The following is a 16,118-nucleotide window of genomic DNA, read 5'->3' as shown; positions in this document are numbered from 1 at the left end:
TTCAGCTCAAGAGTTCAAGACCAGACTGAGCAAGATTGGACCCATCTCTTTAATAGAAAATCTAGCCAGGCATCACAGCAGGTACCTGTTGTTCCAACTACTGGAAAGGCTAAAGCAAGAGGACTGCTTGAGCCCAAGAATTTGAGGTTGCTGTGAGCTATGATGACAAAGTGAGACTCTATCTCAAAAATTATATATATTCTTTTTGACAAAAGATGTGCATATTTAAGTAAATAAAGTAAATGATTTTTATGAATCATCACTGTCATATGGCCATTTAAAATTACAGTATTTATTTAAAGTCCATAAATGTTGAAAACTAAATAATACATTTATTGAGGCTTTAAGGGAAAAAAAGGAATAATAAACATAAGTTTGGAATAGCAGTTACCAAAAAGAGAGAGGGCATGTAATAGTGAATGGGAGCAAAAGGGCACATTATGTGGATAAGTAATGTTTTGTTTCATAAATGGTGTATACCTGTGTGTGTGTGTATTATTTCAAAATTAAATTGGAAAATAATAAATGCTTAAATATACAGTATAACAATTGTGTCAGTCGGGGCTCAATGAGAGAAGCAGAACCACTAGGAGATGAAAACGTATGATTTGTTGCAGGGAACTGGGCAACTGTGAGAGCTGGTCAAGCAGTCGGTGGGAGGGGCAGTTGGCTGTGTCTGAGTCTGAAGAAAACAGGGCAGGCAGGCAGGAAGGGAAGATGCACACAAAGGTGGAGAGATCAAGAGAAGGTTGGATCACAAGCACGGGCAAGAATGAAATCTGGGTCAGTATTTATTACTTCTGACCTTGGTGACAATAGTATCCCACAGAATCTGGGGGCCTTTGTCACAAAGACAAACTTACACATTTTACCAAGGAGTAAAAGAATGCGGATTCAGGGAGAGTTCGAGCAGTTACAAGCCCAGGTGCTGCTCCATCCCAGACAAACATCAGACCAACAACCTGCCCTGCAGACCTCCCAGGTATCCCCCTTGTGGTCTACTCTAACAGTGGCAGATATAGTTCAGCACAGCCGAGTTGACACGTAAAGCCCAAACAGTAAAGATATACACTGTCCTTTAGTATCACTGGGGAACTGGTTCCAGGGCCTGCCACCTGTGGTTACCAAAATCCAAAGCTGCTCAAGTCTTTTATAGAAAATGGCATAATAGCTCCCCAACCCAGAAATGGATTAACAAGCTGTAGTATAGATATACCATGGGATACTATTCAGTCATTAAAAAAGATGGAGACTTTACATGTTTTGTATTAACCTGGACTGAGGTAGAACACATTTTTCTTAGTAAAGCATCACAAGAATGGAGAAGCAAGAATCCGGTGTACTCAATTCTAATATGAAGACAGTAGATGATCTAATACCAGGGGAGTAGGGGAATGAGGGATCGGGGACAGGGCAGGAGGAAGCGGGAGGGGGACACGGAGTATGGCACACTTCTTGGAGCAGGACACAATTATAAGAAGGACTTTACTTAACCAATACAATCAGTGTAACCTAATTCTTTGTACTCTCAATGAATCTCAAACAATAAAAATAAAATAAAATGGCATAGTATTAATACTTGCATATAACCCACACAGAATCTCCCATATAATTTAAATCATCTTTACATTCATGATTGCAAGAGGGACTTTACCTAACAAATGCAATCAGTATAACCTGGCTTATTGTACTCTCAATGAATCCCCAACAATAAAAAAAAAAATTATCTTTATATTACAATGCAATGTAAATGCTATGCAAACAGTTTGTTATATCATTGTACTCTTTAGGGAATAAAAATAAGAAAAAAACTGCACATATTCAGTAAAAATGTAAGCCCTTCCTTCCTTCCCCCCACCCTATCTTTTTCTGTCATTCTTTCTTTCTTATCCCTTTCCCTTTATCACTCTCTCTCTTTCTTGAGGCAGGCTCTCACTCTGTCACCCAATCTGGAGTGCAGTGGCACAATCATAGCTCATTGTAACCTTGGATTCCTGAGCTCAAAGGATCCTCCTCTCTCAGCTTCCCAAGTGGCTAATTACCGGTTCATGCCATCGAAACTGGTTGATTTTTAAAAATGTTTTATAGAAACTGGATCTTACTGTGTTATCCAAATTAGTGTTAAACTCCTGATTTCGAATTATGCTCCAGGCTCAGCCTCCCAAAGTGCTGGGAATACAGGCATGCCACTGCACCTAGATAATGGCTCATTTTTTAAAAAATGCTTTTGATTGGCTGTTGCTAGAACCCACAAATTCAAAACCCCTGGATACAAAGGACTGATGACTGTATCGTTGACATGTCAGGCTACTTCAGAAGAAAGCATGCTGTTTTCTCATATTAATAATTTTAGCATCTTTGGTAGATAATATCTACATTCAATACTGGATATTGCATTTGAAGAAGGTCTTGGAGAAAATTAAATGTGAGCTGTAGGTGCATTCATGATAATCATATGAAAGAGATTCTGGTGACTCGTGAGATTTTCGAAGAGCTCTCACATGGAAGATGTAATAAGCTTGTTTGATTTACTGAAGAGGATCAACAGTTAAATGTCACAGAAAACTACATTTTTGGTTTCATTTAAAGTCTAAAAACCCCTCTAGATTACAAGTTTTATAAGAACAGGGAATACTGTGTGTGTGTGTGTGTGTGTGTGTGTCCATGGGTGTATTTATAATTTCCAATGCTCAGTCCATATCTATGTATGTTAAAATGATCAAAAAATGTTTGTTAATCAACTAACCAATGGACAATTGAGACAATTTTCTAAAAAATAAAAGTAAACTAATTAACTGTGAAATGGATACCATACATAAATTGAATGTATAGTATGAATGAAATGAATACTACACATGTATTCAAGAATTGTATTGTATCACAGCATACTAAGCATACCATCTCTTCGTAAGTATGTGTTCTTTCAAGGTTATAAAATCAAAATGACATAAAAGTTTAAAAACATAAGCAATCTCCTCTATAAATGGTGCTGAAAGAACTGACTAGCCACATGCAAAAGAGTGAAATAGGACTTGCACCTGTCTTCACTCACAAAAATCAACTCACAATAGATAAAAGACTTAAACCTATGACATGAAACTATAAAAATTCTAGAAGAAAATGTGGAAAAAAACACTTCATGCAGTCTAGGGAAAGAATTTATGTAGCAGACTCAAAAGGCAATTGCAGCAACAACAAAAATAAATAAATGGGACCTGATCAAATTTAAAAGTATCAGCACAGCTAAGGACACAAAGCACAGAGACACTCCACAGAATTGGAAAAGACATTTGCATGCTACAAAACTGACAAGGGCTAATAACCAGAATCCCCAAAGACCTCGAGCAAGTCAGTAAGAAAAGATCAATCAATACCATTGAAAATTGGACAAGAGACATGAAGACAAACAAATGGCCAACAAACACATGAAAAAATGCTCATTGTCTTTAATCATCAGAGAAATACAAATCAAAACCACTTTGAGATACCATGTGAGAATGGTCCACATCACAAGGTCCCAAAGCAGCAAATGCTGCCTGGGTATGGAGAGAAGGGAACACTCGTGCACTGCTGGTGGGACTGAAAGCTACTACAGCCTCTATGGAAAGAAGTATAGAAATTCCTCAAAGAACTATAAGTAGCCCTTGCATTTGATGCTACAATCCCATTACTAAGTATCTACCCAAAACAAAAATTTACCATAAGGACATTTGCACTTGAATGTTCATAGCAGCACAATTCATGATTGCAAAGATGTGGTGCCTTTCAACACATGAATGGATTAATAAACTGCAGTATCTGTATACCATGGAATACTATTTAGCCAGAAAAAAAGATGGAGATTTCATCTTTTGTAACAACCTAGATGAATTTGGAGAACATTCTCCTAAGCGAGAGTTAGGAGAGTTATCCTAAAAGAATGGAAAAACAAGCACCACATATACTCAGTACTTAATTAGAATTAGTAGATTAACAACTACATGCTCACATGAGACAAATCTGTATTTTCAAATTTCTTTCTCTTTTTTCTTTTCTTCCTTCTTTCCTTGCTTCTTTTCTTCATTCTTTATAATTTTTCCTCCAAAAGTCTTAATATTATTTTCCACTGTCCCAAGATAAAAAATATAGTCTCCTAAATTTTTTTTGTAATTCTACTTTTCACAAAGTTATGATGTGAGATAGGATCTCAACTTAATTTCTTTCATATCAATTTCCCAATGCTACCTACCAGTCTGTTTTTCTAACTCATTTATAGTTTAGCTTTTTCATATCTCAAATTTATACGTGTATTCATAACTTTGTGTGTGTGTGTGTGTGTGTGTGTGTGTGTGTGTGTGTGTGTGTGTGTGAAAGCTTGTATTTCTGAACTTTCCATTACGTTACATCACCTTTCTGTGATCAATACCACACTGGTATTATTATCATTATGGCTTTGTACTATGTCCACATCTAGCAGGACGTGTCTCCTTGCTTTCTTCAAATAAAAATGACTAAATTATTCACAGACCTTTATTCTTTCATATATATTATTAATATAGTAGCTAATATCTTTTTTTAAGCCTGTTTGAATTTTGATTGAAAATAAGATGGCATCTCCTTGCAAATAATGGCCATGCATATTTTAGATACTAATCTGTCTGGTCCATTAATCCTGCTGATGGTAAGTTTTAGTGTGTTGAGTTTCTTTTACAGCACTGCACACTGCACAACTCACCATCTCCTCCTTAATAAATAATATGTGGCAGGGCAGGGATTAAAATCCAGGCTTTACTTTGTGCCAACTAGTAAGATTAGAAATGAAGTGGGGTACGGAGAGCCTCTGGTCTAACACTCAGAGCTTAGCCATTCTATTTTAATTTGTTCCTCCTTCCCAGCACTGCGAAGGGCTGGCTAACACTCTCTAGTCTATACCTGCCGTCATCCAGTGTTTACACTGGGTGCTCCAGCTCTTCCCATTCTGGTCTCAGCTTCCTCCTAACACTATTAATAATGACATCATCACAGGTCCTGTTTTATTGTCAAGAAAACTTAATAGTTCTGGTAGTTTGCAGCATCAATAAAATATATGCTTAAACGTTTCCAAGGTGAGTATATGAGGCCACCTACAAAATCACTGGTTCATCAGGCAATGCAGTAGAACCAAGTTTGGAGACTTATCATGCTGGAAGAAACTTCTCGCTTTCCCTCACAGTTCACAGGATGATTGTACACACTTCGCTTTGTAATAAAATACAACACAAATAAAAGAGTTTGTCATCCATAGGGAGAGGTAGTAATAATTGCGTAGATTAGGAATTTACTTACTTCACAAACTAGCACTGATACTTAAGTTTCAGTTTCCCCATATGTAAAATGGAGATAATAACATAATAATATCTACCTTAAAGGGTTATTGTAAAACTAAATGTGTGGGTAGAGATACATATATTACTAATTTCATTAACACACATATAACCTTTAGGACTGTACCTGGCACATAGTAGGCACCGTAAAAATGTCAAGTATTGCTAATATTGCAACTGTGTTCAGAGAGTTCAGGGGTTTGAAAATTCTACCATTCCTCAAAACCACTGTTACTGTGTAGTGTTTTCCCACCATTTTCTGCCCTCTAGTGGTAATTCTAAACATGGTATCTTTGCTTGATTTTACGAGTGATTCTTGTTGCATTAACAACCCACTTTGTTACCCTGGTCCTAGTAAGCCAAATTATTTTAAGTTCAACGTATAATTATAAAAAAAAAATTCTAACAGTTTCTTGGGGATTGTGTAAGGAATAATTTGAGTGTGTCTTTAAAGTGACTTTGTCATCAATGTCACTTTGGATTCAATTGTCATTTCTCTAAGAGACCTCTATCCTTAGCTAACCTTTTTCTTTAGAAATAAGAGCTCTTTGGGGCAGCACCTGTGGTTCAGTGTGTAGGGCGCCAGACCCATATACTGAGGGTGGCGGGTTCGAACCCAGCTCCAGCCAACTAAAACAGCAGTGGTAACTGCAACAAAAAAAAAAGCCAGGCATTGTGGCGGGCACCTATAGTCCCAGCTTCTTGGGAGGCTGAGGCAAGAGAATCACTTAAGCCCAAGAGTTGGAGGTTGCTGTGAGCTGTGACGCCACAGCACTCTACCCAGGGTGACATAGTGAGACTCTGTCTCAAAAAAAAAAGAAAAAGAAGAAGAAAGAAAAGAAAAGAAATAAGAGCTCTATTTTTACCTGACTTTACCTGTGAGATCTCACTCCATTTTAAGTTAGGTGAAAGCAGCCAAGCATTTTTACTCTAACCGTATTACGTCTCTGCTTCCTGAAAATTAAGCATTTTCTTCCAAAAATAACAATGTTCCAAAGAGAGAATGGTTATATCCATAAGGTATTGAAAGTTAATCAAAGAATCATAGCAATACTTAAGCTGTTCATTGCCTTGTGAAATCTATCACCTTTTTCTTTTGCCACAACCTCCTTCCCAATTACTGAATTTAGAAGTAAAGAAAAATATTCTTACCTGCTTTATGATAAAGAGTGATATTGTCGGTTATTGTCAACCAGAACTGCCCAACCCATGCCAAATTTCCCTTTTCCCCTAGTCTCAAAATATAAATAATAGCAAAGACTTAACTGCCATTCTTAAGAGCATATTTTTGGTGATTTTATAACATTGCTTTCTGCACAAAATTTTAAAGTGTCATAATGGACCATACAGTTTTATAAATACATATATAATAGAGTGCTGTACTAAACTCTGAGAAATTAATTGAGTTTTCCAAAGGGCTTGCTTTTTACTTTTAGAAAACAGAAAATGGAGTCGGAAAGGAGAATTGAAGAACTATACTGGGTAGTAAACTACAAGATTTAGTGAGTGGATCAAGTATTTAAAATACAATTTCGAACTACTTGATGTATCCATACGTTATTTTGTCTTTGATCAGGAGAGGACCATAAATATAAGAGGAAGAAAAAAAAAAAACCTCCCAGCTAAATAAGTCTGTTTGGTTTGACAGATAACAGTTATTTCATGCTTCCTACAAGTAGACTTTCCTTGAGTTTCATGTAGAAAAGATGATTACAGAAATATAGTTTTATTACCTTCCCTTTGTGAGGTAGTGAAATAATAAAGATGTTCTCTTCTCATGTCAGAAATACGAGATCTAAGACTGTAATGGATACACGAGCGTAAGAAAGATGAGAGTAGAATAAAAAGAGAGCCTGCCCATTCACTTCAGAACAGAAATAGTAGGAACGTCCTGGGTGTGGGCAACAATGGCATATTTTAAGGATTATCTACGCCAGACAAGCAAGCACTTATATTATTGAGCAATACCACTAATATTAGAAATCAGCATCTCATTACCAACTCATGTCAATTTTCTTCAAACCCCAAATGCTTTATGAATAATCCGTGTAAACAAAAATAATGTGTTAAAATTTCTATTATTTATTAAGGTTTATTTGATACTTTAATTTCATTGAATGAAAAAGTTAGAAAGGCAAAAATTAAAAGAGATTTTTAGAAGTATTCCGAGAAGGAAGTGGAAGAAACAGAAAAGAAAAATGAGAAGGGAAGCCACTGGCCCAGTCAGTCAAAATGATAAAGCTAAAAGAAAATACAGGAGCTCATCCACATTTTATTAGTGCTCAGTATAAGTAAGATGTTGTCTTGGGTCCTGGAGACAAAAGAAAGAACAGGAAGGTCCTACTTGTAAGAAGTGGCAGGATGGTGGACCACCAGCTGAGAAACAGTGTGTGAGGGGTCTTCAGAGAACTTGCCACAAGGAGCGGTTAAAATTTGCCAGTAAAAATAACATCTAAGATGGGTCCTGGAGGATAAAGGGACATTAGACAGCTAAGGAATAGTGAAAAGACTGTTTCAGGTAGAAAGAGTAAGGCCAGGAAAAACAGAACCCACGAGCGTGGGTGAATGAGCAGGTTCCAGAAGCTATGAGCACAATAATTCAATGTGGCTGGAAAGTGGAGTTGCAGGCACAGGGAAGAAAGAGACGGGTAGATTCAAGACGAAGAACGAAAGCTAGAGCCAGATCGTAGAAGGTCCTCTAGGGTATGTTGAAGAGGCTACACCTTAAGACCCAGGGATGGGGAAATATGTAGGGATTTTAAATACGGATTAAGATGGCCATGTGTGTATAATGAGAAAAAATGGGTTTATTCACAAGTTATTTAGAAGACAGAGTATAAAGAAATTGGGAACTACTTAGCATAGACATAAGGGAAAGAAGAGGGGAAACTGAGGATGAAACTCCCTTGTGAGGCTTGGCTGGTTGGTGAGTGGTGCAGGGCAAACACACTAGAAGGAGAGCAGGTTTGTTGGAAGAATGGGCCAGATGTGTTCAGTGATGAAAGATCCACTCCACTTAAACTTACAGATGAGGAAACTGAGACCTTTGTTTTAACTGGAAAAAAAAAAAAAAAAGTAACACACTAAGATCCTACCATATGCAAGATTTTGTTCAATTAGTTTACCAGACATCCGGAGGTAGAGTACATACCAGAATACAGAACAATAGTATTACAATTACACTATACAAGGCAATGAAAAGAAAGAACTGCAGAAAAGAGAACTGAAAGTGAACACACCAGGTGCCATGGCTCACACCTGTAATCCTAGCACTTGGGAGGCCGAAGCTGGCGGATTGCCCGAGCTCACGGATTCAAGACCAGCCTGAGCCACAGTGAGACTGTGTCTCTAAAAATAGCTGGGCATTGTAGGGGTGTCTATAGTCCCAGCTACAGGAGAGGCTGAGGCAAGAGAATTGCTTAAGAGTTTGAGGTTGCTGTGAGCTGTGATGCTATGGCACTCTGCCAAGAGTGACAAAGTGAGACTCTGTCTCAAAAAAAAAAGTGAAGAACATGACGAGAAAATTCTATTTTGTAGGATAACAAAGCAGATAAAGATGTCAAAGAAACTGAATAATCAAGAAGATAAAATATGTAAATAGGTAAGAAATAGAATTTTCCTGTGATTTTTCAAGAGCTATGTTTAAAAATTATTTACCAAGGGCGGTGCCTGTGGCTCAAGGAGTAGGGTGCCAGTCCCATATGCCAGAGGTGGCGGTCCCGGCCAAAAACCACAAAAAAAAAAAAAAGAAAAATGATTTACCAAGACAACCAGCAGGAAATAGTAGACCTCAAATATCTAACCTCATGATTTTTTAATTCACATTTTTAAAAATTATTATATATCTTTCCCTGTACTTTAATTGCATTTTTTCAGTTGCTTATATTTTTAACATATTTTACTTGTTTGATAATATTCTGAAGTAGAAATATAATCTTTTCGTGTTTTCCACTTAGGTAAAAACGCATGCTATGAAACCTGCAAATTTATACAAATACGGGAAATGAGGAACTTCTGAAATTTGTTGCTTTCCTCTTTGTTCCGGAAACACAAAATTTCAAAATCTTTTTTGTTCTTTTTACCACAAAAGTACATATATTCTTTAATAAAAAATTTGCATTGTAATCACTAAAAATCCTCTGAAATTACTGGTGTTAAGTATGAAATGTTTGCTATCTCAAAGCAAACTGAAGTTGTTCTGTTCTTAATGAGATTCTACATTACAGTTTCATTTAAGTAACCTGATTTCATTCTATTATTTGCTTCAAACCTTTTATCATATTTTAATATTACCTATAAAATTTGGGTAGTGAAATTTCACAAATTAATATTTTACTCAACCCTGTCTTTTAATGCAATCTGCCTGACAGACTTGCTAAATTTTTCTTTTCACACCTTGCTTTACCATTTATTCCTGCAAAAATATGTGTTGATCCTTTACTATGTGCTGGATACCATTTTAAATACTGAAGTTAATTAGGAAAATAAAAATAACACGTTAACTGCCATGTGAGTTGCATTTAATGCATGCTAGTTTTGAGCCTAGGGCCTTGTGATACATACATAACTCACTTATCTCTCGACCTAATAAAACATAGCCCCAAGGGGAAAATTTATTTTCTAATGTGTCAATCAATGTGTTAAAGCCAGCCTTGCTGGGCGGCACCTGTGGCTCAGTGAGTAGGGCGCCGGCCCCCTATACCAAGGGTGATGGGTTCAAACCCAGCCCCGGCCAAACTGCAACATAAAATAGCTGGGCGTTGTGGCGGGCGCCTGTGGTCCCAGCTACTTGGGAGGCTGAGGCAAGAGAATCGCCTAAGCCCAGAAGCTGGAGGATGCCGTGAGCTGTGTGATGCCACGGCACTCTACTGAGGGCGATAAAGTGAGATTCTGTCTCTAAAAAAAAAAAAAAAAGCCAGCCTTGCCTTACTGTGTTCAGTACAGTGTCCCAAGGCCAAACTGCAGAATGCAAATACGAAGATAGGAAGGTATACAAATCAAGAAGTCAGTGCCATAGAAAGATAAAGTAAAATAATAATACTAGGGCGGCACCTGTGGTCAAGTGGGTAGGGCGCCAGCCCCATATGCCAGAGGTGGCAGGTTCAAACCCAGCCCTGGCCAAAAAAAAAAAAAAAAAAAAGTTTAAAATAATAATAATAAAGATAACGTTGTGATCCATTTTTTCCCTCAAAAGGTGAGCCTCCCCTTCAAATTTTATTACAACAAACATGGAAAAATAATGCCACTTGAAAGACAGCACTTGAGATCAAGAATAGATGTCTCTTAAACTGTGCATTGCAGTGGAATGAAAATGAATATATTTTAAGATTTCTAGCAGGTGATACTGCTTTTAAAAAACTAATTTTTAATTAATTAATTGAGGATCTGTATACATTGTACACATATCCTCAAAGTATCTTCTGGGAGAGTTGAAGGATTTACAGGATATACTCATACTTTAATATGTTCACCAAGACTAAATATTTTGGGGCTTTGTGTTCTAAAGTATTTTTTTCTCTCCAATTTATTTATTTGTTTATTTGTAGATATGGGGTCTTGCTATGTTGCCGATGCTGGTTTCAAACTCCTAGCCTCAAGTGATCCTCCTGCCTCGGATTCCCAAAATGCAGGAATTAGAGATATGGGTCACCACACCCTGTCTTTCTCTTAAACTTAAATGACATATAATTTTGTGATTTGTGCTTATCTATAATTCTGTGATAAGTTTTTATAAGTTCTTATGCATGTCCCCCTGCGAGTATAGGTTACTTCTAGGGCCTATAATCATTAGGTTTGTCTTTCAAACTTGTTTATTTTGTTCTTGTCTTTTTTACATAAAGATTCAGGAGTAGATTATACTTTTAAAAGACCCTGACAAGAAGCATACTAAGAGACCTCACAATTCAAGTGTTAGGGGTCTCCAGAGGAATAGAATCAAAGGGAGAGGGGCATATATATATATATATATATATTACGAAGTTGGACAATTCGGTTCGTGAACTCATCCTAGGAGAAAGGCTACTACCTCGCTGCTGCCTCTCACTATGGTCACCCTCAAAGTACTCCCTTTAGCCCTCTGGTAACCACAGGCATATTTAGCAATGAGGTATGTAGCACTTTTTCTAGGATGAGCTTGTGAACTTAATTGTCTGACCTCATATATAATGTTTTATATACTCTTATTGTACATATATAAAGGGATTTATTATAAGGAATTATGGAGGCTACTAGTCCCAAGATCACATGCAGAGTGAGTTGGCAAACTGGACCCTGGAGAGCCAATGGTGTGGGTCTAGTCTGACTCCAAAGGCCTGAGAACCAAAGTGTCAATGGCATAGTTCAGTCAAAAAGCACGTAAGGTTGAGACACAAAAAAAGTCAATATTTCAGTTTAAGTTGAGTCAGGAAAAAGCCAGTGTCCCAGTTCAAAGAGTCAGGTTAAAGAAAAACCTCTCTTACTCAAAGGAGAGTCAGCATTTTAATTCTATTTAAGCCTTCAACTGAGTGGAGATGGCCAGCCTACATTAGGGACAGCAATCTGCTTTACTTAGACGTATCCCCCAAATCACCCTCACAGGAACACCCAAAATAATATTTCACCAAATATTTGGGCACCCCATAACATAGTCCAGTTATAGTCCAGTTTAAATAAAATTAATCATCACAGTGGCAGCGCTTCCTTTGGCTTCTTAAGCTAACAAAAATGGCATCAGCATTCAAAAAAGCAAGGTGGGGAGGAGAATTGATACAAAAACCAACCCAATAATAAATGCTTACTTCTGTGTGTTCTGGGGGACTGTGTCCAGGGTCTCGTGATCTGCCTGTAAATCTAATCCTTTCACGATAATACATGCAATAGGAGGAGAGGGTGGGATACGTTCCCCTTCACAGTTGGGTGGAATTTAAAGGGGGAGGAGTGAGCAGACTGGGATGCACATGACATGTTAGGATGGAAAGCCTCGTTTATCTGGACAGAGAACGCCTATAGAACAGTTATGGGAAATAAGATTGTATAAATGTGTGGCAGTCAATTTATGAAAAGGCCGTATTTGTACAGTGCTTTATACATTTAAAGTTTTTAAATCTGCTTTGATATACATAATTTTATTAGCCTTTGAACAGCTCTGTGAGGCAGATACTAACATTACTGATGTTTATAGTGAAGGAAACTAGGATCTGTGCCAGTCTTAGGGCTATGATCTCTTTCCTACTTCAAGGTCTCTTCCACTGAAGTGACAAAAGAGAACCAGTATAGTTCTTGAGCAAGGAGTGTTAATATAAAAATAGTATTTTAGAAGTTTTGAATATGGTTTATGAGATGCATTCAAGAATGAAATCTAGGAAGCCAGAAAAGCATCAGTAAAGCTTTGTGTTTATCCAGGCATTAAGCATTATTATAGAATAAAGAAACAAAAGAAAATTGGCATAGGTGGAGTCCTGTTTGAATATAGTCTCTATTAAAGCATATGTAGCAAAATACACAATATAGATGTGGAAATAGGAGGAGACAGATACATCAAAAACTTTGAAAGTACATTTTATGTAGTTTTAACTTTAAATCCAGCTTAGTTTTTTTTTTGCAGTTTTTGGCCAGGGGTGGGTTTGAACCCACCACTTCCGGCATATGGGGCTGGGGCCCTACTCCTTTGAGCCACAGGCACCACCCAAATCCAGCTTAGTTTTAAAGCTACCCAAAATGTTTAATCTCATTTTAATCTTACAGATTCTTAAGATATCCACCACATTTCAGGGGAAAAAACTCCCATTTGTTCTCACAGACTTTAATCATTTCATGGAACAAGCAAGAGATTAAAATAATTTTTAAAAAGGAAAGTTATTTACTTGTTTGTGCTGCTACAATAAAAGACCTGAGACTGGGTAATTTATAAGAAATAGAAATTTATTTCTAATAGTTCTGCCGGTTGGGAAGTCCAAAATCAAGGCATATTGGTAAGTTCAGTGTCTGGTGAGGACTGCTCTCTGCTTCCAGACGGCACCTTCAAAGTAGTGTCCTCTGGAGGGGATGAATGCTGAGGGGTAGGCAGCTCCCTGAAGCCTTTAAAGACATTAATCTCACCCATGATGGCAGAGTCTTCATGACCTAATCACCTATTAAGAATTCACCTTTTGAATCACCTTAGGGGTTGAGTTCCAACATATGAATTTTGAAGGGACACATATTTAAACTATAGCAATTACCACAGCATTTCTTTTTCTTCTGTGTCTTTCGTTACTCAGCAATAATGACCTCCCTTAGAGCATAGTATAAATGAATTTCACAAGAGGCCTTAAACAATGTTTAGGTATAGACCAAGGTTTTGTTTGAGAAAGTAGGCTAAGAACTTGAAAATCAAAACAAAACAAATCATTAAATTTCTGCCTATTTTAAGTTACACATTCAAAACAAACTTTAAATTAAACTCAATTGACCTCCTCTGTCTCCTTTCTGGTTTGATACACAAGTACATATTCTTTTAGGAAAAGAAATTGCCTAAAGGAATGAAATATACTTTGTTTTTGTAGTTTCTTAGGGAAAATCCAATCATTGAAGAGACTCTGTCATCATTTTTAGAGTTAAGAGTGAAAGAAAGATTGGTCTTTAGTGGTATAGTTTATACCCACCTATTCTCTGTTTTGTTTTGTCTCGACATTTACTATAGCTCTATTAGAATTTAGAGAAGAAATAGAACACTTATTTTATTTCTTATGTAAAGATTCCAGGAATAGAAAACAGAAATGTAACATAGTTTCTATTCTTCAAGAATTTAAGATATATTTATAAAGTAAGTGCAAGAAGAGTTGAGCTATTATTTTAACCAAATATACTAGATATGAAGAGCAAGTAAGTGAAAATTAGGTTTATCTAAATTAATGGTTCAAGTACTGGGGTGACTTAGAATAGTCACAACAAATATCAAGTACAGTTAAAGAGGAACTGTGTTTAATGAAATTTAACATATAGCTCTCCTTAAGAGGTAATAGATTTAAAAAGGCAATGGGGAAACTGCTAGAATATTTAGAAGAATGAGTGGAGTCCAGAGCTCTTGACTGATTAATAAAGATTCTCCAAGTCAGTGAAGGCAAAAAAGGAAAAAAATCATTTTGAGAAGACAATGCAAGACTTCTATGAAATCAATATACAATAGACCCTCCATAGTTGATCACCTCCCTATGTCCACCACTGCCTACTTCCTTTGTTGACCACCTCCATATGTTGACCAGTTTGTTATAGTCCCTTGGGTGATGAATCTACAGAGGTTCTACTATACCACAAAATGAAACTGGCCAAAATATTAAAGCATACATATTTTCCACTAGATTAAAGAAATGTAAATTCTTTCTTTCTTTTTTTTGCTTTTGGAGACAGGGTCTTACTGGGTTGCCCTGGGTAGAGTGCCATGCCATCACACCTCACAGCAACCTCTAACACCTGGTTTGAGCAATCCTCCTGCCTCAGCCTCCTGAGTAGCTGGAACTACAGGTATGTGCCACAATGTCAGGCTAATTTTTCTATTTTTAGCAGAGACAGGGTCTGTCTCTTGCTCAGACTGGTCTCAAACTCCTGAGCTCAAGCAATTCACAATCATCGGCCTCCCAGAGTGCTAGGATTACAGGTGTGAGCCACCATGCATGGCCTAGAGATTTTTTCTCAAAGTATGATATTTCAATTTTCTTAAAAAAAGAATAATCTTATTTCCTATTCACAAAAAAAATAAGCAATGCAACCACAAGCAAATCTTAATATAACTTTTATTTCCTTCCTCATTGCTATGCTATTTCCTTCCTCACTTAAATAGCTATGTACAAGTTTATTTTGATCTTTTCCCCATGTATTTCAGGAATAATATACTTTCTAGACTTTACATGTGATTAGCGGTAATTACATGTATATTTTTCTTTTAAATTCTCCATGTCAAAAGGTAGAAAAGTATCCCCTCCTCCCATTGCAACCTAAATTTAAAATTACCCACATGGTGCTATCATCAGCACTTTACCTATGTTTATGCATATATGATAATTATGACCTTATGTTTCTTACAAGCCTTGTAATTTTTCCTAAAATATCGATTTCCTGCTGAGATTCTTCAAATGTGGATGCACCATATTTTTGTTTACATTCATATATCTGCTAATTGTAACGATCAAACTGTAACTTATATCCAAACAATTAGAAGCAATGTCTGTAGGAACACAGTAGGAACTCAGTACCTAAAGAATCAAGAAATGAGTGAGTGAACGGACAAGGACTGGATGTTAAATACAGGGGTCAGAGAAGATGGAAGCACTAAACACGCAGTCAGTCTGCAAAAGGCTGAAAGTTGTGTCCCAATCAGTGTTAAACTACAACTACAGAGAGAAAGTAGTAAGGATTTTAAATATTTATTATGTAAATAATATAAACACATATCCTCCTTGAAAAAGTTTTAAATTATTGTGGGTGAGATTAAGGTCTTTTTTGAACACAATCCCATAGACAGCACATCACAGTGTTTTGTGTATATGTGGATTTTTTTCCAAATGAAGTATGAATGGGTGTTTTATAACAGAAATGAGAGGAACAAACCAAGGTAGACTATTCATGTAGCCATAATAAAAATAGCGTCTACTGGGTGGCACCTGTGGCTCAGTGAGTAGGGCGCCGGCCCCATATACTGAGGGTGGTGGGTTCAAACCTGGCCCCAGACAAACTGCAACAAAAAATAGCCAGGTGTTGTGGCGGGCGCCTGTAGTTCCAGCTACTCAGGAGGCTGAGTCAAGAGAATCACCTAAGCCCAGG

The sequence above is a fragment of the Nycticebus coucang genome, chromosome 1, assembly GCF_027406575.1.
Source record: "Nycticebus coucang isolate mNycCou1 chromosome 1, mNycCou1.pri, whole genome shotgun sequence".
NCBI classification, from domain to species: domain Eukaryota; kingdom Metazoa; phylum Chordata; class Mammalia; order Primates; family Lorisidae; genus Nycticebus; species Nycticebus coucang.
This window is presented reverse-complemented; position numbering follows the sequence as displayed.